The following is a 23,314-nucleotide window of genomic DNA, read 5'->3' as shown; positions in this document are numbered from 1 at the left end:
ATAAACAAAGCTAGATTCAGCAGGCCTGGATCTAGTCTATGCTAGAGCAAACAAGGTGAACCAATTTCAGTAAGATACAGTTCAAATATTCAGGCACTATAAACCTTTAACCAGAAATTCCCAGCTCAGAAGGGCAGAGTCCAGCCTCTTCTCCCACAAGAGTGCAGACCACGAACCTTCTTAATGTAAAATAACTGGCCTGAAGCCCAAGTGCCTAAACCAGAACTAATACACTTGGACACTGGGCTCTCAATCAGCAGTTCCCAACTTAGAAGGATGAAAGCTACCTGTCCTGCCACCACAGTGCTTGCCACAAACCTTCCTAATGTAAAACAACTGGTCTGAAGCCCAAGTGCTTAATCCAAAAGACTTGAATGATAGCTACACTTTAATCAAGTTACAACCAAGCAGTAATAAATACCATTGAATACTTTAGAGAATGTCTGGATTAGTGCTCAAGTTACACAAACAAAGCTAGATCCAGCAGGCCCGAATCCAGTCTATGCCACAGCAAACAAGGCGCACCAACTTCAGTAAGAAACAGTTCAGATATGCATGCACTATAAGCCTTTAACCATAAATTCCCAGCTCAGAAGGGCAGAGTCCAGCCTCTCCTCCCACAAGAGTGCAGACTTGGAGACACTCCCTCTTGAAACATCAAAGGAAGTGTTGTTATTACTTATAGATGTGAGTATAAAAGTTTTGTAACTTAACTATTTTTATATTCTTTATTTTTTATATTATTTTTATATTCTGATAATGTTTCAATAAGAGATGAAAGCACTTAATATTTATATGTAATTTATTTGTTTTGATTTTAATTGGTTTACCAAATAAAATAGTTGCTGTTTGCAACCTTCTGCCTTGGATTTGTCTTGGTTTTGGAGCCTTTTGGATTTTGTGATTTACCAGTTTGTTTAGTTGTTGTGTGGATCCACCAGCAGCAGTTCTCCCAATTGTGGTGTGTTGATCAACGGCCTCAACCTGTTCAACATCCACTGTGTCATCATCCTCTGAATCCATAGACAATTGGGTCTCCACATCTAAGGATACATCTGGTGCAACGTCTCTGTCAACTTTATGGACGGACTCTCCAAAAATCTTAATGTCCTCTGTGCCAGGAGCCATACTACCATGCTGAGACACATCATGAACAACATCAACCATAGTCAATGGATGGGATGCTGGACAATAAAAATGTGCAACAAGATACAAAGACACAGATCAGGACAACGTGCCTACATCACATGGTGAACATAAAACACAACTGGGATATATATTCACTGCAATGTTACAAATAATGCTGACTTGACTTGCAGTCTAATGTATGTATGTTCCACAGAATGGACATACTGTCACTACATAATCTATTAATATGGCCAACATACATAATATATGTGATGCATAAAAACATAGCAGCACACCTGGTAGACACTCAAGGGATGTTGTTGTTGATCCACTGTGCTGAATGTCAACTAATGTAGGGTAAAAAAAAGACATTGCAGATCACATCATTCATGACATGTGCCAGGTGAGCACAATTAAAAAAGACAGAATGTATGACATACACATACCACTTGTATGTGCAGTTGAGGACTCATAATGTGTAGAGGTTGTGGTTTGTACTGTGGATCCTGCAGTGAGAAAGTCAACAGAACAGCAGAACAGTCATGCAGCTTTCAAAACTAATACTGACAACATCACATGTTGTTCGCCATCTATGACCCAGGAAACCCATGCCATATATTTAAACTTATTAGAAACACTAACCATCCAAGCCAAAACCACATTCATGGGTGACTTTAATTATCCCACTATTAACTGGGAATCCTATACAACATCAAATCTACACTTCCAGAGATTCCTGGATTTTGCAAACACAAACACCACCAGATAGTCAATACACCAAAAAGGGGTGCAACCATACTGGATCTGGTCCTCACTAATATGGGACAGTGCTGCACACCTCCTACTGTAATGCTTGCCCAGTAATGGCAGACCACAAAATGCTCTCCTTTGAAGTAAAAATAAAACCTGGACCCCCAGCTAAACTGGAAATATTCAGAAACTATTCTAAGACTAACCTCCTGCTATTAAGTGAGAACCTGACAAAATTTTAAGCCCCTATAAACCCTGAAAACCCTTCTGCCTATGCAGAACTGTTCACAGAAACCCTGTACAAGCATGTTAATAACTGCATGCTCTACCCACCAGGAAGAAGTACAGAACTAACTAAAAAAACAAGCCACCCTGGTGGAATCACAAAATCAATCATATGTATACCAGGGGGAAGAAAATCATGGTAAAAAATAAGCAGGTGCAACACCCAGCAGGATAAAAGCACTCTCATTAAACTAAACAAACACCTCAGAGGACAAATAAAGTCTACCAAAGCCAAACTTGAGGTAAGTTTGGCCTCCCAGGCCAAGGACAACCACAAAGCATTCTTTAGCCAGGTCCACAACCTCAAAGGCAATACACAATTATGTGCAGAGCTCATTGTAAATGGAGCCACCTATACTGAGCCAGAAGATATAGCAAACCTCCTGGCTGATAGATTCAGCTCCAACTTTACTCCTCTCTCCCCCTCAACCTTCCCTCAGGAAATATCATCAAATATAACTCCCCCTACTATTACTAGGGAACAGGTCTTAATGCTCTCTCTAAGACCAAGAACACTGCATCAATGGACCCAGACAGTATCCCAGGATGTCTTCTAAATAGCATGAAACATGACTTATCAGGGCCTCTGGAATTACTTTTTAACTGTAGCCTGTAAACAGGCTCCATGCCTCATGAATGGAGAAAGACAACATTCATCCCTCTGCACAAAGGCAGGCCATCTACAGACCCTGGAAACTACAGACCCATAAGTCTCACTAGTCTTATATGTAGAAATTCATCAGAAACTTGGACACCTTTTCCGCAACAAGAAATACTTAACCAACACAGCCTGGAAAACTCTCTTGCATGCTTTACTACTTCCAACACTCTTATACAGCTGTCACATATTCACAAACCTAAACTCTATGCTCATTTCCAAACTTTAAACTACCTACAACAAGGTTGCCATATTTGCAGCGAACCAAACCAACAAGTCACACCACTGCTTAGCACTCCAGCAACTAGACTAGCTAGAATTCCCTCTATCTACCTCCCTTCTGCCCCAGCCACTCCTCCATCATAACTAAATATTCCCCTACTAGGACTCTATGCAGCTCAGACCAAGAATTATTACACATCTGCAAACCCAAAACCAAAATAGGATGTCTTCTCTATAACTATAACCCAGCTACATCCTGGAACCAACTCCCTTTGGAAATAAATCTGTTAACCAGTTTACTGTGTAATTTAATTTAATCCTGACTTGCGCTCAGGATTAACTGTAACCTGTGGAACTTGTTTAACTTGCTTACTTATGTAATCTCTGTAAATAGTCTGTTTGTAATATGTAATGCTGGTATTATGTAATGCTGTATCTGCTTACCCTTGGAACTTTTCTCCCCGGGCCTCCGCTGAAAATGGACATGCATCCAGTCGGACTATCCCGGTCAACAAATGTAAAATAAAATAAATAAAATAAAAATAAAGTCCCTTCACCATAGCAAGAGTTTCAAATTAGCCATAAGAAAATACCTAAGAAAAAATGGTCTTGCCACTGTAACCATCCACCCTGAAACCACTATCCTTCCTCCTATTTCACCACCTCACCCTAAATGTATCTCTAACTTTGTACTCCTACCTCTTCCACCACTTCCATTCCTCCCTCTCTAACCAATCTTGATTCATTTAGCTCCAAAATAACCTACTTTATCTAGTCTGTCTAAAAGGTCACCACTCACCTCTACTCTATTTCCCTTATATCTTCAGTTAGCTATTTGAATATTTATTTTTTTTCTAAACTCCAAAACAACTAGGTACTACTCATTTTAAGGGATATATAACTGGTTTCAAAATCTTTTCCTGACTATTAATTTATTTTGCACAAAGCAGTTAAAATTATATTGTAACAAGTCTCATCTTCTTCTGCTGAATGTTAACACTTTGTTTTTAAAATTGTATTCCCTGAGGAACTTTTCTCCTCGGGTCTCGGCTGAAAAGAGCCTAAAGCTGATTGTTAATACTTCATTTCTAAAATTTAAAATTGTTTTCCCTGAGGAGATTTTCTCCCCAGGTCTCTGCTGAAAATGAGCCAAAAGCTCAGACAGACTAACCTGGTTAACAAATGTAAAATAAATAAATGAATAACTAAATAAATGAAACCATAGAAAGAATTATCATGGAGATGCTCAATAGAGATATAGTAAACCTTCAGACACTGGACCCAACCAAGTCTGGTTTTGTCAAGGGCAGATCATGCCTACCCATCCTGGTGGACTTCTTTGAGAAGATCACCAAAGCAATGGATGAGGGCAAAATCATTCACACTGCCTACCTTGATCTGGCCAAGGCATTTGACACAATACCCACTTGGGCATTGTTGACAAACTCAAAAAGTTAGGTACAAACCCATATGTCACCTGGTGGAATGGCCACTGGCTTACAGACAGGACCCAGGGACTTAGAATTGGGGAGTCCATCCCTACAAAATAACCAGTCACAAGTGGAGTCCCTCAGGGATCAGGCCTTGGACCTCACCTTTTTGGCATTTAGTTCTCACAAGTCAAGGCCAATGTCAGTGGTCACTGGCTGACTAAATTTGCAGATGATTGCAAATTAGGAGCTGTCATTGAATCTCATACTGATACAAATGTTCTCCAGGACGGGTTGACACAGACAAACAACTGGTGTCAGAGTTATGGACTAAAACTAAATGCCAAGAAATGCATAATAGTATCCTTTGGGAAGTCATCCATCCCTGGTAACTATCATAGTGACAACTCAACCCTTAGAGGTGACCCAGTAGTCAGGGACGTAGGGACACACATAGATAGTAATCTAGCCTTTGAACATCATGCATCTACAGTGATGAGGAAATCATTCTATGTTGCGCAATTTATAAACAAAGTTATGGCATCTAAATCCAAGGAAGTCATTGTTCCAGTGTATCTGGCATTCATCAGACCTAGCATTGAGTACAATGCCCTCTTTGGTATGTACCTAACCAGGCATATCCAACAAATGGAATGTCCACAGAGGTTCCTCACTAAGTCTGATGAGAGTAAGGCAGTGCATACAGACTACCTCGACCTGGCCAAGGCCTTTGATACCATTCCCCACTCAGGTATCATTGATAAACTCACCAAATTAGGCATCAATCCTTACATCACTAGTTAGGTTGCAAATTGGCTCAAGACAGGACCCACAGAGTGAAAGATGTGGATTACAAGTCAGACTGTCGACCAGTCATGAGTGGAGTCCCACAGGGCTCAGTCCTGGGCCCTCTCCTGTTTGGCATCTACTTCTCAGACATACAGGCCAACACAGAATGACTCTGGCTGACCAAGTTCACTGATGACTGCAAACTAGGAGTCACTATCAACTCCCCAAGTGATACAGACATCCTACAAAAGGGCCTCTCTGAGACCAATGACTGGTGTCGGAACCATAGCCTGAAGCTTAACGCCAAAAAATGCATTATCATCCCATTTGGAAAAAACTCAGTTCCCATAAATTACCACATTGATGGGAGCCCACTGAAGACTGATGGGGCCATAAGACATCTGGGCACCAAGGTCAACAGCCACCTCACCTTCGACTACCACATTGCCATTGTGGTCAGAAAGTCCTTCTATGTGGCACATGTTATAACCAAAGGTTTTGCATCCAGAAAGAAAGAGGTCATCATCCCTCTCTACTCATCCCTCATTAGACCAATCATCAAATACAATGTCCCATTTGGCATGTACCTGACCAGACATCTACAACAGCTGGAGTCCTACATGGACAGACTCAAGAAACTTCAGCTGTTCTCAGTCTCTTGTCGTCTATTTACAGGTGAGCTCTGCTTGACTTACAAAGCCATGTCCAACCCAGCCCTACTTGAAATGCTACACCTAAAGAAATCCCAATCCCCCCATGCCACACGCTCCAGAGATCACAACTTCATTACCGCAATTAACAGCAATTTCAACACATAATAGATTGCGCTGTTTTATTGTGGAACAAGTCTCTGTTTGGTGAGGTGAAGACCAACCTGTTAATTCAAGAAAATTTACTGGGATTTAAACAGCCAGTGTGTTTCGCTGACTATTTTACAGCAAACCGTTTGCAGAAGACAAGAAACTTTAACAACTGCTATCTTAATAGACAGTTATTGTTCAACATAAACTTGTTTTTGGCTATCAATTTGGATGGTTACCTTCAACTATCTGAGGTACTTATTTCAAATTTGCTTTCCATTAACTGTAAGTAAAGAACTGAAACTAGAATAGTGACAGTTGCTCTGCCAAGGTGTCTTGTCATTTTTTAAAAGACAGAGAATAGCTGAAGTTGTTTGAGTCTGTCCATGTAGGACATGTGTTTAAGGCCTATGATCCTCTTCCTGAGGTACTTTTGTTGCCTTTCCAGCTGGTGCATGTGTCTAGTGAGGTACATGCCAAATGGGCATTATACTTGATGATGGCCTAATGAGGACAGAGTACAGAGAGATGATTATCTATTTCTTCCTGGATGCAAAACCCTTGGTAATGAGATGTGCCACATAGAAGGACTTTCTGACCACAGTGGCAATATGGTGGTTGAAGGAGAGGTTGCTGTCAACCTGTGTCCCTAGATCTCTTATAACACCTTCAGTGTTCAGTGGGCTCCCATCAATGTGGTAATTAGTGGGAACTGAGTTTTTACCAAAGGGGATGATGACGCATTTTTTGGCATTAAGCTTAAGGCCATTGCTTTGACACCAGTCATCGGTCTCAGTGAGGCCTTTCTGTAGGATGTCTACATCACTTGGGGAGTTAATAATGGCTCCCAGCTTGCAGTCATCTGTGAACTTGGTCAGCCAGAGTCCCTTCATGTTGGCCTGGACTTCTGAGAAGTAAGGTGTACAAGACAGTGGTGTGACCAGTACTACTGTATGGTACAGAAACCTGGGCAGTGAAGGCAGAACAGTTGAAGAAGCTAGAGGTGATTTAAATGAAGTGTCTAAGAAGGGTGGTAGGATGCACACAGTGGAACAGATGAAGAAATGATGACATAAGAGCAGAAGCCAAAGTAGCTCCAACTGCAGAAAAGATCAAAGAAAAGAGCTCACGGTGGTTTGGACATGTGCAGAAAAGCAGAAGACAATCTGGTGAGAAAGATTTGGGACAAACAGGAAGAAGGTAAGAGAAAGTGAGGACATCCAGCAAAGAAGTGGATGGATTGTGTGAAAGAAGATATGTGACAGTCAGGCATGAGTGTTGAAGAAGGCAGGAGTGTGACACTGAGAGTTGGCAACAGTTAACACAATATCCCAACCCCGTGTAGAAAAAAAAATGGAAAAAAGGGGGCTGATGATGACAATTTATCATAGTTTGACTACAGAAGGGTCACAGAAGGTGTCTGTATTTTGGAGTTAGGGCTGTGGAGGCATGCTGTAACAACAGTAACTTAAAATACAGGACTATGGCCTTTGTCCTTTCATTTTATCCTAATTTAACAACAAAGAGGGGTACACAGAAAGTGACTATCTATTTAGTGTTAAGAAGGAAGGCAGCCATTTCAGATATGACTTATGTTCAAGCATTTTCTTTTCATTGGAAACTACTGTTTTGTAGGTCTTGGAACACTAAACCATGGATATAATTTGGGTCTATATCACCTAGTCAAAGTGCCGTAACTTCGACTGACATATGGTCAAACACATATGTCCGAAGTTACGGAACTTGACTACCTATAAAAAATAAAAACACAATGGATAAATGTAAAAATTGTTGTATGTAGGGAGGCAAGCCCACACCTGCACCCCCCCACGTGGGGGTCTGCACCCACCACATCCCCCGCTACTTAAATATACCAACTCTGAGATCACACCACATTGAAGTGAATGGAAGCCTCCGCTTATGGAGATTTCCATTCACACGCTCGAACATTTACAAATTCGAACATATGGTCTCGACCATATGTCGTTTGAAATTGTAAATGTTCGACTACATGATAGGAACCCTATAATTTTATTTCTTCTATGAAAGAAAAAAAATGGTCAAATTCTTTCCTTAGAATGTTTTTTTCAAGCTATCATTGGATCAGAGGCTGGGAAAAAAAGCTCTAGAATGCCTCAGGGAATTTAAAACATCAAAGCCTCTGGGGCTTTTGTGCCTCAAGACCACCAGCTTAATTAAATACTACACAGCAGTTACAGGTTACAGTACATTTTTGGCCAGTTAATGTGCGTTGATGGCATGTAGCAAAAAGCAAGCAAGACAAAGTGTTACAAGTCAAAAGTAACCTGATAGTATGAAGAGGCAAGGATGGGAGGAATACAGGAGAGAATGGAGTTATGTGTCTTGGTGACAGCAGATAGCAGGGCTGGGAATGCCATGAAATATTTTGCTTAGTGCCTCATATCATATAAGGCTGCTCACACAGTCAGTATATATATATATATATATATATATATATATATATATATATAGCATTTAAAAATTAATGTATCTGGCTGTGGCTTTCTCAAAGGAGGGTGTGACTGCCCTCAGGAAGGGATGTGTTTTAATTATGCAGGGGGTTTGGCTTATTTGTCAGGAAAAGGAATGATGCAAAGGTGGTAAATCTAATACATGTTGATGTGACATGATTGCACATTACTGTCTATTTGTGTTTTATACATGTCTAGTTCTGTGGATGTCAACAATCCATCTGACCATTTGACATGCATTTTCCATTTTGTTAAATGTATGTTTGTGTGGCTTCTACAGCACTCTATGCACTTTACACATACATTTGCATTGTGTCAACTTACCCTGTCCTGCTGTACTCTGATGTGGGCTCAGGTTGTCCACCTCCCTCCCACATACATATTTTCTTATTATGTTTTGCAGGAAAGTTTGCCTTTGTTAAATCTATTGTCCATTGCCATTTATTAATTTGACAAAGCGAACATGTGACGCATGTATGGACATTGTACATTGCTGGAGCATGTGCATACAAATTGCTGGCTAATGCTTGTAATGCAGTCCTTGTTCTCATTATACTTGTGTTACCAGTGAAGCGTTTTCACATCCATGTGCGCAATATGCTATATTCATTATGCTGTACTGTTACATTTTTGAACATATTATTATATGTCATTGGTGTATGTATGCATATTAACATTGATTTCATGTACATTCCATTTATGCCACTCACAGACATACATACACATCTATATCTGTGTGTAGCCTTTGACATGCATATGTGTGTAACATATAAATATTCCATTACACATTTGTTTGGATTGTGTACATTTACTTGTGCATGTAGCAGTGTTTGTTGCTCTTTTGCAGTACTTCTGTTTGGCACTGTGCTTGATTGCATTTCACATGTGTGGTTGGAGGTTTGGTTCTGTCATCTGGTAGAATTGTCTACCATAGTTGGACTTGCATTTCCTTATCTGTGATGTTGCTTGGCTTACACATGCTGATGAGTATTTGGACATGTGTATATTTATCCAATGTGTACTGTGATCCTACTTTATTACCCTGGAACACATCCACCATTGTTCATACACATCCAGTTATGAATGCTGCACAGTTTGTGACATTATTATGTGATAGTACATAGGTAGATATGTTTTTTTCTGCATTTCACAATGGCTGGTATACATCCCCACCCTGTTTGCCCACTTTCCATTGTCTGTGTTGTGCAGTGTGCTGTCTGTGTAACTTACCTCTCCTTACTTTTTTTCCAACCTTTGTCTAACTTGTGCTGTGCAATTTGTTTTATGAATATACCTGCTGTGATGACTTTCACCTGCTGTTTACCTATGTTTACCTTTCCTTCTAGTTTTAAAAAAAATGGGGCCTATCCACATCAAAAAAAAAAAAGAAAAGAAAAGAAAACATTGCCCCTCTGACTTTACCACAGATTTTCCAATCCCAACATCCCTCCTGTGTGTTCTTTTTCTTCACCCATACCCTACATCCTCTTTTCTATCTCCCACTTTCCTTGAGTGTGTGCACAACTTGTATTCCTTACACAAGTCTCAAACCCATTGTTAGCAACTGTTAGCTATGGTGATATGTCCAGGATTACCTTTTGCCTTATTTTTTTATTAGAAAAATTATGGATTCCATCCTAATCCATAAGTCCAACCCAATATAGTTTAATGGTACATCCATTATGTAGATATCTGCAGTTATCTCTGAGTTTACTCTTAAGAGTGATGTAGTTATATATATTTTTCAGATAGCTTTAAGCTTTGAAGCACGTACTATAAGTTCACGGATGACATATGGAAATATCTGTAGCTGTCTGAGATATTTCTGTGGCTATGCCTGCAAAGGTATGTTATGAATGCTATGCAGCTTACATTGGGATAGTTGGCATTTTTAATGTTTTTTGTTGTTGTTTTCTTTTGTTTTGTTATCCTAATGGAGTCAGTTACATTCTGTTAGTGTCCTTAATCTTACTGCACAGATTTTGTTATATTTCTATACAACTATCAGGATTCTTGAAATTTGATCACCTTTCCATAACTTTGATACTAAACAACATGAGTAGACATGCATTTCTTATTAATTATGGATTACTTGTGCATTTATATAGCATGCCATTGTAACTGTGATACTCCATTGTGCGCTGAGCAATTCTGAGTTTCTTGTCATACATTAACTTATTACAATGTTATACACAATTTTTTATAATACATTTTTATTAAATTTTAAAATTTAAAACTGTAGAAATTCAAATACCCATAGAATTAACAAAAGAAAACTATTTCCAAAGGTCCACAACAAAAGTTGGTATAATAAAACCAACCACACCATTAATGTTTATCTAAAAAAATCATTTAACTTTTGCTGATATTTATTTTGATGTGTAAAATTAGATATTTTCATTTTTAATGTTAACAGTTCTTTCCTATAAACATTTTTAGCCAAATAGATGAGTTCAGTAAAAGGTAAATCAGTTTTACTTTTCCAATTTTTCATAACTGCTTTCCTTGCTATGGCCAAGATGGACCAAAGAAGAGGCACTTGTGATCTAGGAATAGAATTAAACAAAAATCAATGAATTACATATAATACAGTTATCAGTCCACAATGCTTGAGAAAAGTCTCTAAACTCAGTCCGGAATGATGAAACCATTTTGCACTCCAGTGTCATACGAATACATCATCAGCCAGAATAATCTTTATATCTCCAGCAATTATTTTTTCTCAGTTTTATAAATTACTTCAATTTTATTAGGGGTTAAACAATTCTATGAAGAAATTTCCAAGTATACATTTTCTAATAAGGGGAAGATGTAGCTTCTCACCAGATTTTAGAATTAACTTTTGTCAGTAACAGAAAATTCAGTCCCATTTGTTTTTGAAGAATAATTCCAAAATAATGAATTTAAAGTTATGAGCTCTCATCTTAAGATCTTATATATAAAAGATTTATTTTATATACATTACTAGTAATAGTAAAAAGAAACTCCAAAATGTTAGGAATATGCTTTTCTCTGATAGTCAGTGGAGATTTTAAGTTTGTCAGTTAGGAATTTTCTAAAGCTCTGAATATTTAACCAAGTATTTTTCTCTAAGCAATGTTTTGCAAGGAGAAGATCTATAGTATATAGTTTATTTCTATTTCAAAAATTGATACCAGAATATTTAATTTGTTTCTTTAAATTCTAACATTTTGTTTGTATTAAATGTCTGTAAACAACCATTTGTATTAGGTATAGGGAATAATAGAAATAATAAGTCTTTAACTATATAATTGGAATTCATAAATGCTTTAAACATGCATATAATATAATCTATAAATGGAATAGAGATTGGAATTTTCCTATCATTTAGACAGTAATCCTTTAAAATCCAAAATGTATTCATTACAAGTAAAAATGAGGGTTTATGATTTGTTCGTTATTCTAAAGTAATCTTTCTTAAATGGACTTAAAATTAGATTGATAAGAAGAATGTAACTGTAATGATACTATGTTTAAAATGGTAGACTTTGCATGTAATTCAATATTTGGGAAACATATACTACTCTCCTCTCAACCTTTAATATGCCAGTCAAAAGATATTCTTGATTTATTGTGAAACCATAAAAAGTTAATAAGAATAGAGTTCAACTTTTTGAAAACTTTCTTGGTGGGTAGAAAAATTCATGACGGTACATAAAATCGAACTTTTGGCAAAATAATCATTTTTATCAAAGTGAGTCGGTCTTCTATTGTAAAAAAAATAAGATTTATTCCAATTCTCGATTAATTTGTTCATTATCAATATTAAATTGTTATAATTTATTACAACTAAATCTTTTACAGTTTACCTAATGACAACTCCAAGGTAATAAATTTATGTATTATTCCAGTTAAATATTTCAAAGCCCTTTAGATATTTAGTAATTGTTTTATTTAGTAATAGAGGTTTGTTTTATTATTAAATTTTAAACCTGAACCTTTTTCAAAATAATCTATAGAAACAATTATTTCTTGCAATGATATTTCAGTGCCACAAGTAGTTATCAAAATATGATCTGCAAATAGTTGGATTTTACAACTATAATTACCATCAACTAAAATCCTCTAATTTTTTCATTAGATCTAATGTAACTTGCAAAAGGTTCAATTGCTTATAATAAAGGGAGCAAAGGCCATCCTTGATTAGTGCCCTTCTCGGCTGGAGAGCCTTCTGTTTGGCGTCTGCATGTCCTCCCTGCGGTCGAGTGGCATTCGAAAGACATGCGTGGATGGGCATGCCTCTGTTGAGGGTTGGGCATCGGGCTGGCACCTCGGCACCATAAAAATCGACTGCCAATCATTAGCGGACCGGAGTTCTGCTGTGGCGACCCCTAACCAGGAAATGCCAAAAGAAAAACAACAAGAAACAGTTTTAAACAAGCTAGGTAGAAAAGAACCAATATCCCAAATGAATAAGAGTTACTATAAAGGTTTGTAATAAGATTTATAAATGTTTCAGAAAATTATATTCTTTAAGTACTTTAAATAAATAGAGCCATGTAATAGAATCAAAAGCTCTGTTTAAATCTAGGATTATTATCAACAATTATTTTTTGTTTTTATTAGGTATATCAACTAGAGTGTCAAGTCTAATAATATTATCTTGAACTGTTCTATTTAAAACAAATCCAGTCTGGTCCTCATTTATTAATTTTGGCATAACATGATTTAATCATTTAGTTAGAATAGACATAAACATTTTATAATCAACATTAAGTAATGACATAGGTCTAAGAAGAGCAGAGTCTGGAATCTTTATCTTTCTTAAGAATGGGAGCAACAAGAGTATAACACCAAGAGGGAGGAATAGCTAATGTTGTTTAACTTTTTCAAATACATTTAGTAATATACATAACATATTATCAGGCATTAATTTATACAGTTCTAGAATTAAACCATCAAGACTTTATGTTTTATTTGTTTTAATATTATTAATTTGATCTTTAAATTATTTAGATGAGAAAGATTTATCAATGTTGGCTTTTTGTTTTCCAGTTAACTTACATATTATTTTTCAAAAAGTTATCAGTAATGCTATTATTTTCAGAAGTTGTTTTATTGTGATCAATATTCTCATAATGGCATCTAAAACATTCTAATGTATATTTCAGTTCAATTACTTCTTTAACTCTATTACATTGTTTACATTTTAATACATTAATATGATTTGTGTTTATTTTTTTCTTAGATCTGATAATTAATTTATGCAAACATTTAGGATTTATTGAATATGAATATAATTTCAATTTTTCTAATTGTATTGAGATTATAAAATGAAGTGTATCATGATATTTCTGATTTAAGGATTTTAATTCCGAGTTCTCAGTCTTATCACTGGGTTTCATATTTCATTTTAATTTCTCTATGTTAGATTACAAGGTCTTTGATTCTTTATCCTATTCCCTGCTTTTGTATAAATGCCAATTTTTAATTCTTCCATATAGATATGTTTTTAGTGCATCCCACAAAATAACTTCTGACACTTCACCGTTATCTTTTATGTCAATAAATTGATTTATTTACCATTACAATATATTGAGGAATTCTTTGGTAATAAATGAAGTTATTGGGCTTTAAAGTAATAGTAAATGCTATAGCATTGTGGTCGAATAACGGGCAAGACTTTATTAATACTTCTTCAGTTTTGACATATAAACCACTTGAAATGAAAACTTTATCAATATTTGTTTGGGTGCCAAATCTAAATGAATAGTGAGTATAATTAAGGAATTATGCAGATATTAAATCATATATATTACACATGCTTAAATCAGTAATGGAATTTTTTTAAAGTTTAGTTGCTGAAGTTAGCTTTGGTTCTCGTCCATTTGAAGTGTATTTGCTAGACAAATTACGGTTAAAGTCTCCTGCAATAACTAATATTTCATTAACGATTTGTACCCCAGTTCCAGGTATCCAATATAAATTCAAAAATGTATAAAATTGTTTATTAATTTCTACTACTACTAATCTCAGCATTCCATTTTTATCAGAATATAAGTTTATGATTTTAGGCATTGGTAAGAAACTTTTTCAAAGAATCAAAGTGCCCCTCCTTTTTGATTTAAAATATGAACCCACTAATACTGACTAATCTTTCAACAATATTCTATCTGTATTTTCATTTAGTAAATATGTTTCCTGTAAAAAAAATAGGTGGGCTTTGTGTAACTTCAAATATATTTTTCAACTGCTTCTTTTCAAAGGACTATTAATACTGTTAATATTTAATTAAAGACAATTATATAAAGACATGTAAGATAGAAAAAAAAATCATTAAATCTAGAAGACAATGACTTATTATGAAAAACTAAATACCGGATACTTAGAAATATTGCTGTGGACAAAAAATTCCTGGTTTGAAGATAATATCATTCAAACTACTCATTAACCGACCCATATCACTACCAAAAAGGCTAAGCATATGCTACTACTTCCCAAATATAATGTTGTTATATTCAAAAGCTATAGATTTTAGCACACTCATATGAAATCCTGTCTAGTACTATAAATGAAGTCTAGCTCATATCATAGCAATAATAATAAATAATTCCCGCCTGACATATCAGGGAAATACATATGTCATAAAAAATGAAATTTTACAGATTTCTTCCCCATCCCCCCACACTTCACATTAATAGAATTAACTAGAATAAATAATAGTATATATATTAATATGTACTTTTCCAAATAAAAATGCATAAATGCTTTTATTTTGGACAAGGCTTAATTATATAAGAAGTATCTAATTATAATTTTGATTATTTGGCCGTGAAATACTTTTAGTGAACAAAAAAGGCAATCTAAGGATGTATCTGTATTGAGTGCACATGTATGAACAGTCCCTGGGATTCAGTAATGCTTACACAGAGTGCAAGAATAGTGTAAGCACTACTGCATGAAATGTGGCCGCTGAGCGATCCTGTAAACAAGCCTGTGGATGTGCATGAGCTTGACAGCATTATTCCTGCATGGACACCACTGAATAATGTTAATTACCTCATTTGTTAGTGAACACCATGCAAATGAGGTGAATTAGCCATTCAGGAAGCAGGCAGGCATCCATGCAGGAATAGTGTTACCAGCAGAAATGTATTCGGCTATTAACCGAATACATTTCTGCAAAAATCAAAACAGAGGCATGACAGCTCAAATAAAGGCATGCATTTATAATATTTAGGCATGCCAATGGCCAAATATATGGCCATTGGCATGGAAAAGTGTTTAAATTTAATAAAAATAAAAGTTAATTGTTTTGGCCGATCTCAGCCATTTAAGCATAGGGCAGCGGCTCAAACTGGATCATGCCGGAAAAAAAAAATGATGTGAAAACACAATTTTAAGGGAAATCTGCATTTTGCCATTATAGTCTATAGCATGCAGAATCAAAACAATACCAGGGAACAGTGGTTGCTAAGGGGAAAAGCTCTGGTGTAGTGCAGTGACTAGGGATTAAGGCAATGGAGTATGCTAATGAGGGAAATTTACTGAATCACAAAAAGAATCTAAGTGCCAAACTGCACTTAACCATTTTGGTGTTATAAGGCAGTGGTGTAAGCAGGAGAAGCAGCAGACATGGAAAGGGGGTGTATCATGCTTGGTGTAAATACATTGCAGCTCCACAGCTCCCAGATAAGTGTAGCTAAGCACAGCTAAGCAAGGGGGGGGTGTGTCTGTGGCTGTATTGACTTATTCCATGAAATGAAGAGCATGTTCACATCCAGGGAGGGACATTTCGCAGTGTTTACATTAGCTAAAATGGGTGTGCATGGTGCGGAACAGGTCTAAAACTAAAAAAAAAAAAAACAGAAATAGCAGGACTGTTTACATTTTGGACAACGTGTTTGCATGGCACGACTCGGGGCTTAAAAGGGTCATAAATGGGAAGGAGAAAAAAAAGAAAAAAAAAAGAAAATAGAATAAAAGCAATCAAGTACAAATGACATAGCTAGCAGGTGGAATGCATCATAGTCAGCCAATCATACAGGCAGCATCTGCAGCACAACAGTATAAACTATGCAAACACCTTACAGTCTGTTTTTTCCCACAGACTCTGCACCAGTGTTGTACACATGTAGGGGAATTTTAACCAAAAACATGTTAGGGGCTGCCATTGCTTTGATGCATCAGTATGTGCTAGAGGCTGAGGGTGGTGAGGAGGATAATGCTGACAACTGCCACAGACGAAGGAGGAGAAGACAGTGTCCAGACCCAGGGTAACTTACCAGGGGCTATATGATATGGAGATAGTAGAGTGCTACAGGGTGGACAGAGACATACTGCAGCAAATCATTGAGCTGTGCCAGCATCAACTCAGACCCAGAGCCAACAGAGGGGAAATGATTCCAGTGGATGCCAAGGTATGTGTAGCCTTAATGATACTAGCTACAGGTACTTTCCAATGACCTACTGGGGAGATCATGGGGCTCTCACAGGCATCTGCATCCAGGGTACTTCACCAATGAAGAGAGGACCAGCAATATACATCTCTTCCACTGTGTAGCAGAATACCCGGAGGTACTGGGTGTGGTAGACTGCATGCACATCCACATCAAAGCACCACCCGGTGAACAGGGTAGGGTCTACGTAAACTGCAAGGGCTTACCCTCCATCAACTGCCAGGTTGTATGCAATGCCCAGGGCCTTATCATGAATGTGTGTGCTGGCAGCCCTGGAAGCTATCATGACTCCCACATCTGGCATTTGTCACAGCTGTACCAGGCATTTGCCAGTGGGGACATCCTGTATGGCCATTTGGTGGGGAATACTGGCTATGCACTGGAGCCGTGGATGATGACACCAATCAGAAATGCATACACACCCACACAAGAACACCATAATGAGGCACACGCACAAACCAGGATCATAATAGAGTGTGTGTTTGGGATGCTTATGTCACGGTTCCACTGCCTTGATATATCTGGTGGAGTCTTGCAGTACTATCCAGCCACATGTGCACACATGTTCACAGTATGTGCCATACTATATAATATAATCCTGTGGAAGCAGCTGCTGCAGGAACAGCGTGTGAAAGGGCCACACAGCCCCCACCATTGCCAAGGTTCTCACAGGCACAGAGGGACTAAGAAGAGGAAGCCCCTGAGTCTGCTCCCATAGGCAGATGTTGGTGCCCAGTATGCCCAGGCCTTGGCAAAGAGACAATGCATCACACACACACTGACACTGTAGTGACCCGGGTACTGACACCTCTCTCTGACTTACAGACACAGTAAAATGGATGACACATGCATCACATTGCCTGTAACTTACTATGTATAGGTAGTGTACTGTGTGCATCCAACATAGGCAGCCCTCAAGCACTGTCCTCACAACTGCCACAGGCACAAGGTAAGTCAATCTTCTTAACAATACATTAATGGATTACTATGTCTTGGTAGCATATCTATGGAAATGCTGCATGCATGCAAGGGAATGGAGTGGCCTATTTGGAGGGCAGCAGACAACTGAGAGCTATGTGGGACACCAGGAAATGACTACAGAATACTGTCTTCCCCACACTATGCAGTATCATTTAAGATAACTAATCCCACTGCAGTATATGTGGGGGGCCAACTAAGGGGGTCATAGTTCACATGCATGGATGTTACTGTGGGGATCCTATGCTCACACAGCAAGCCAGCCATAGAAAACCATAAAGGAATGTCTAGCAAAGGCACATAAATAGTGACAATGATGGAATACTCCCTATAGATTTACACAGTGATATCACATCAGGCCTTGCACTTGCAGTAAGACTCTCTGAAGAATAAGATGTCCGAAACTCAATTGTACGGAATTACAATCTAACCTGTGGTTTGTAGTGATATGCCTCTGTTCTCCAAGACAGGGCACAATACTGTGCTAAATGGAACCAAAATTTAAAGCCAAATAGCACAGTCCATGCAAATGTGTGCTGTTGACAGGTGTGCCCCTCACCACCCATATTCACATAGAAATGCAATAACATGTATGTTTGTAGGGTAATAGCAGCAGAGCACACATTGCCAGGGTTGTCTCAACCAACACGAAAACTTGTTGCATGTCCACAATATGCAGGGGTCAATCAGCTATGCATATGTGTGGGGAATACTTGTCAGGATGTGGCCAGCAACTTCTCATGGCTGTTGTGTCCTACTGGCCTAGGTACAGTACTGTGGTAGACATGGCCATGTTCCACTAAATACAGTACCAACTATTTTGCATGTCAGCTACAAATACGGTGGGAGTTGTACACACTGTCCAGATGTCAATATCCATTACTGCTGGGAAGCTGGACAGGTCATGTACAGGGACCACAAATATAAACAGTACACAGGTTCGAGTAACCTACTTAGTGCCTACCATACCTCACAACTGTACAGACCTTTTCAGAATGTACACAAGTTTACATCATATCTGTGGTGTCTTTATTCTGACAAATCATTGGCAAACCATGAAAGTTTAAAGTCAGAAAATATTGATGGATTGTAGTGTGTCAGGCATCATATCCTATAGAAAAATGCATATTAATGCAAAATCTATTATTTTATCACCCTTCTAGGTTTGTAAGGCCAGTATTACATTGGTCTGTATATTTAGGCCTTTATCATCCAATTACTCATGGCTTTGTCCAGATGTCTGACTCACATATGTAGAGAGGTATGGTGCCTAGTAGCACAGCAGTGTATTCTGTCACTTACCATTGTCACTGCAGGGGTGGGGTCCACTGCCTTACAGCCTGGAAACATATGAGTGACAGAATGCACTGCCTTGCTACAGATGGCCTGCAGCAGTCTCACATGGCCTACAAGCCTCTGGCAAAGGCCCATGACTCACCCATAGTGCCTTTGTAGGGAATGTAATGGGGTCCATACTACCAACATAACAAAGTCAACTAAATGCAAATGTAAGGTCATGCTGCTAAATGCTAGTAGCATACCTCTCAACCTTGTAGAGGAAGAAATCTGGACAGAGCTATACATAATGGTGGAATAAAGGCCCAACTATAGGGAGACATCTGAAATATTGCTCTCATAATGTTAGACACTTGATAGAATAACAGAGGGGGGGGTAGTAGTATGGATGTCATGAAGAGTGTGAAGTCTGAAACTCTAATGTTCTGTCAGCATTCCCCGACTACAACCCTGAGTGATTTGCAACAAATATGCTAGAAAACCACAATGTTAAGGGGAAACTAACAGATATATGAGGCATGCATCTGGATAATCTGTGAGAATCTGTACAGTTGATAGGTCTGGCCACACCAGAATATGATCTGTCAGGTAAGAAGAATACTACACAAACAGGAGAACCCCAGACAGCATATCACTGCTGGACCTTTTACACAGCTTCATTGGTCAATCAGCTGTAGCCGCAACTCCCAACTGGCTAGATTGTGCAAGAATGTCTAGCCTTTACCTCATAATATAGGTCTGTGCATCATCCATCTTGTATTTCTCTGGTAAATAAATGTGATGATCCAATTTTATCTGTCAGTAGGTAATGACACAATAGAGTACAGTGTCAAACATTACATATGTCAGAAAATGTCTGATAAAACAAACCCTGTCACTCAAGCAACTCATACATTGATAAGAATGATAGTTACAGTACCCCTCCTATGTTTGGCCCATTGTTTCCCCATACTGGCAGCCTATCTCCAGATATCTTGCACAAACAGGTTTCAAGGTATGGCTATAGCACACAACACTCTGGACTGGAGTACAACTATCCCTGGAATGGATTCCCACACTTATTATAGAATGTCATACTGAGCATACTTCTACACATAGGGAAGTGAAGCCCATGTCTGAAACCACATCAGACTATATATCTCTGTATTGTGCAAACGTCTTTGCATACACACAGCTATGTAAACCTGCCTCCGCACACATCAGACAGGACCACCCACAGCCAGCTCTAGGTGGCACATATGTGGTAAATTTACATCTGTTGTGTGTGATACACGCACACACACACACACACACACACACACACACACACACACACACACACACACACACACACACACACACACACACACACACACACACACACACATGGGCAACATATTACAATATGTCAGGCATACACACACATAGACATGGAGAAGAGAAGAACAGACAATGACAGGGTGAGACACACAGGGAGACACAGACAGGCAGGGAGTTATACACAGGGATACCCTGAATGGTATAGCATGATGTCCTGCTGCAGACAGATGCATACCAGTTGTAAACATTGGCATGTGCCAGCATGAAGATGAAATTCATTGTCTGATGGTACTCAGGTGGGGGTTGAAATATCACATCACCTGCCTGTGTGTGTGTGTGTATGTGTGTGTGTGCGTGTGTGTGTGTGTGTGTGTGTGTGTGTGTGTGTGTGTGTGTGTGTGTGTGTGTGTGTGTGTGTGTGTGTGTGTGTGTCTGTGTGTGTGTGTCTGTAGGTCGTATTCAGTGCAATTCCCATTGCCCTTCTTTACAACAGTGCATTCACCTTAGAAGTACCTTTGGACTGGTTTCAGCCTTATAAGCTCCATAGCATGTGTGATAACTGCATGACACTATAATACAAATAACTAGATAGATAGGGGTTCCAATCACAGTCCTGGCATATGTAACAGTGGTTGTGTGTGTGTGTGTGTGTGTTTGTGTGTGTGTGTGTGTGTGTGTGTCTGTGTGTGTCTGTGTGTGTCTGTGTGTGTGTGTGCATGTAGTGTTTTAGTCCATTCACACCCAGTACACCTTCCATTGCCCTACTTCACAAGATTTGCTGACATTCACTTTTGGAGTGGCCTCTGCCCTATAAGCTCTGTGGTGTGTGTGATAACTGCATAACACTATAATACAAATAACTATTTAGGTATGGGTTCTCATCTCAGTCCTGGCAAATGTAAAGGTGTGTGTTTGTAGGTTAAAGATTTTGAGCTCATTCACATCCAGTACACTCCTCATTGCCCTACTTTAGCAGTCCTGCTGATGTCAGTCACCTTAGAAGTATATTTGGGCAGCCCTCAGCCCTATAAGCTTTGTGGCACATGAGATAATCGTGTAACACTGTAGTACAAATAACTAATTAGGCAATGGTTCTAATCTCAGTTCTGGCAAATGTGGGTCAGCGTATTTGTGTGTGGAAGTGTTTATATGTGTAGGTTAAAGTATTTTGTGGCCTCTCTCACCCATTACATCGCCCATTGCTGTACTTTACAAGGGCCAGTTATGTTCCTCACCTTAGAAGTACCTTGGGACAGCCTTCACCCAATAAGCTCTATGATGAGTGTGATAAATGCATATCACTGGAGTAGCAGTAACTAGATAGGTAGGTGTTCTAATCTCAGTCATGGAAAATGTGTGTGGGTGTGTTTGTGTGGGAACCATATCCAGTGGGGGGCAGGTGTTGCAATTTATTTGCTGTTGACCACATAGTACATGTCCCAATGTCCACTTTACAAGGCCCATTGTTGTCATCCACTGTAGAGGTAGCTGTAGACACTCTGCAGCCCTTGGAACTCTGTGCCACATGCAATAATTATGTAACAGTATGGCATAAATAACAAGATAGGTTGGCCTTCTTATCCTTGGATATCATTGCCCACTCAGGAATCATAGACAAACACACTCAGCTAGTCATCATACCCTATATCACTAGGTGGCTTGCAAACTGACTCACAGATAGAACCCACAGTGTGAAAGCAGTGGACTCCATGTCAGACTGCCAACCAGTCAAGAGTGAAGTCCCACAAGTTTTGGTCCTGGGTCCCCTTGCATTCAGAATCTATACCTCTGAAGTCCAGCCCAACATGAAGGGGACTCTGGCTGAGAATGGTCACAGACAAATGCAAGGTGGGTGCTATTATTACCTTCCAACGTGATGTTGACATCCTGCACAAAGGCCTCACTGAGACCTATGACTGGTGTCAGAATCCTGGACTTTAGCTCAAAACCAGAAAATGTGCTGCCACCCCCTTTGGGAACAACATGATTCCAATGAATTACTACATTGATGGTAGTACACTGAACAATGACATTGTTATAAGAGAACTGGGAACACAGGTTGACAGTGAGCTCTCTGTTGACCACTACAGTGCCACTGCATTCAGAAAGTCCTTCTATGTGTCACATCTCCTGACTAAGGGTGTTGCATCCAGAAAGTAAGAGGTCATTGTCTCCCTCTACTCTCCCCTCATTAGGCCAATCAATGAGTACAATGGCTGATTTGGCATGTACCCCACTGGACGCATGCAACAACTGGAGATGCTGCAAAAGTATCTCACAAAGAGGATCCTAGGCCTTAAACACTTGCCCTATATGGACAGACTCCAATAACTCCAACTATTCTCTGTCTCATATTGGCTACTTAAAGGTGATCTCTGCCTGAATTACACAGCCATGTCTGACTTAGCTGTGTCAGGAATGCTACATCTGAAGAAACCAATCCATCCACACCACATGCCCCAGAGACCTCAAGCCCATTTCCATAATCAACAGAACCTGCTGGAGGGACAGTTTTACAACCCAGAGACTGCCCACACTATGGAATAGACTTCACATACATGTCAAGCAGAGCACCTCACTGGCCCTCTTCAAGAGAAATCTGGATGAGTGGATGGGGAATACAAATCCCACCCCAGGGATCACTCCAGTGGCTATACTCATTAGACACACTAGGGACTATCTTCGGGTGGCACAATGCTAGGGTATTCCCATGGGCTAGGCTTGTAAAGGCTCCATGGCCATTCACCTAGTACACACATATGAAGCT

This window comes from Protopterus annectens, chromosome 1.part1 (genome assembly GCF_019279795.1).
Source record: "Protopterus annectens isolate FY-2018-M chromosome 1.part1, PAN1.0, whole genome shotgun sequence".
Classification (NCBI taxonomy): Eukaryota; Metazoa; Chordata; order Ceratodontiformes; family Protopteridae; genus Protopterus; species Protopterus annectens.
Note: the sequence above shows the minus strand (reverse complement) of the source record.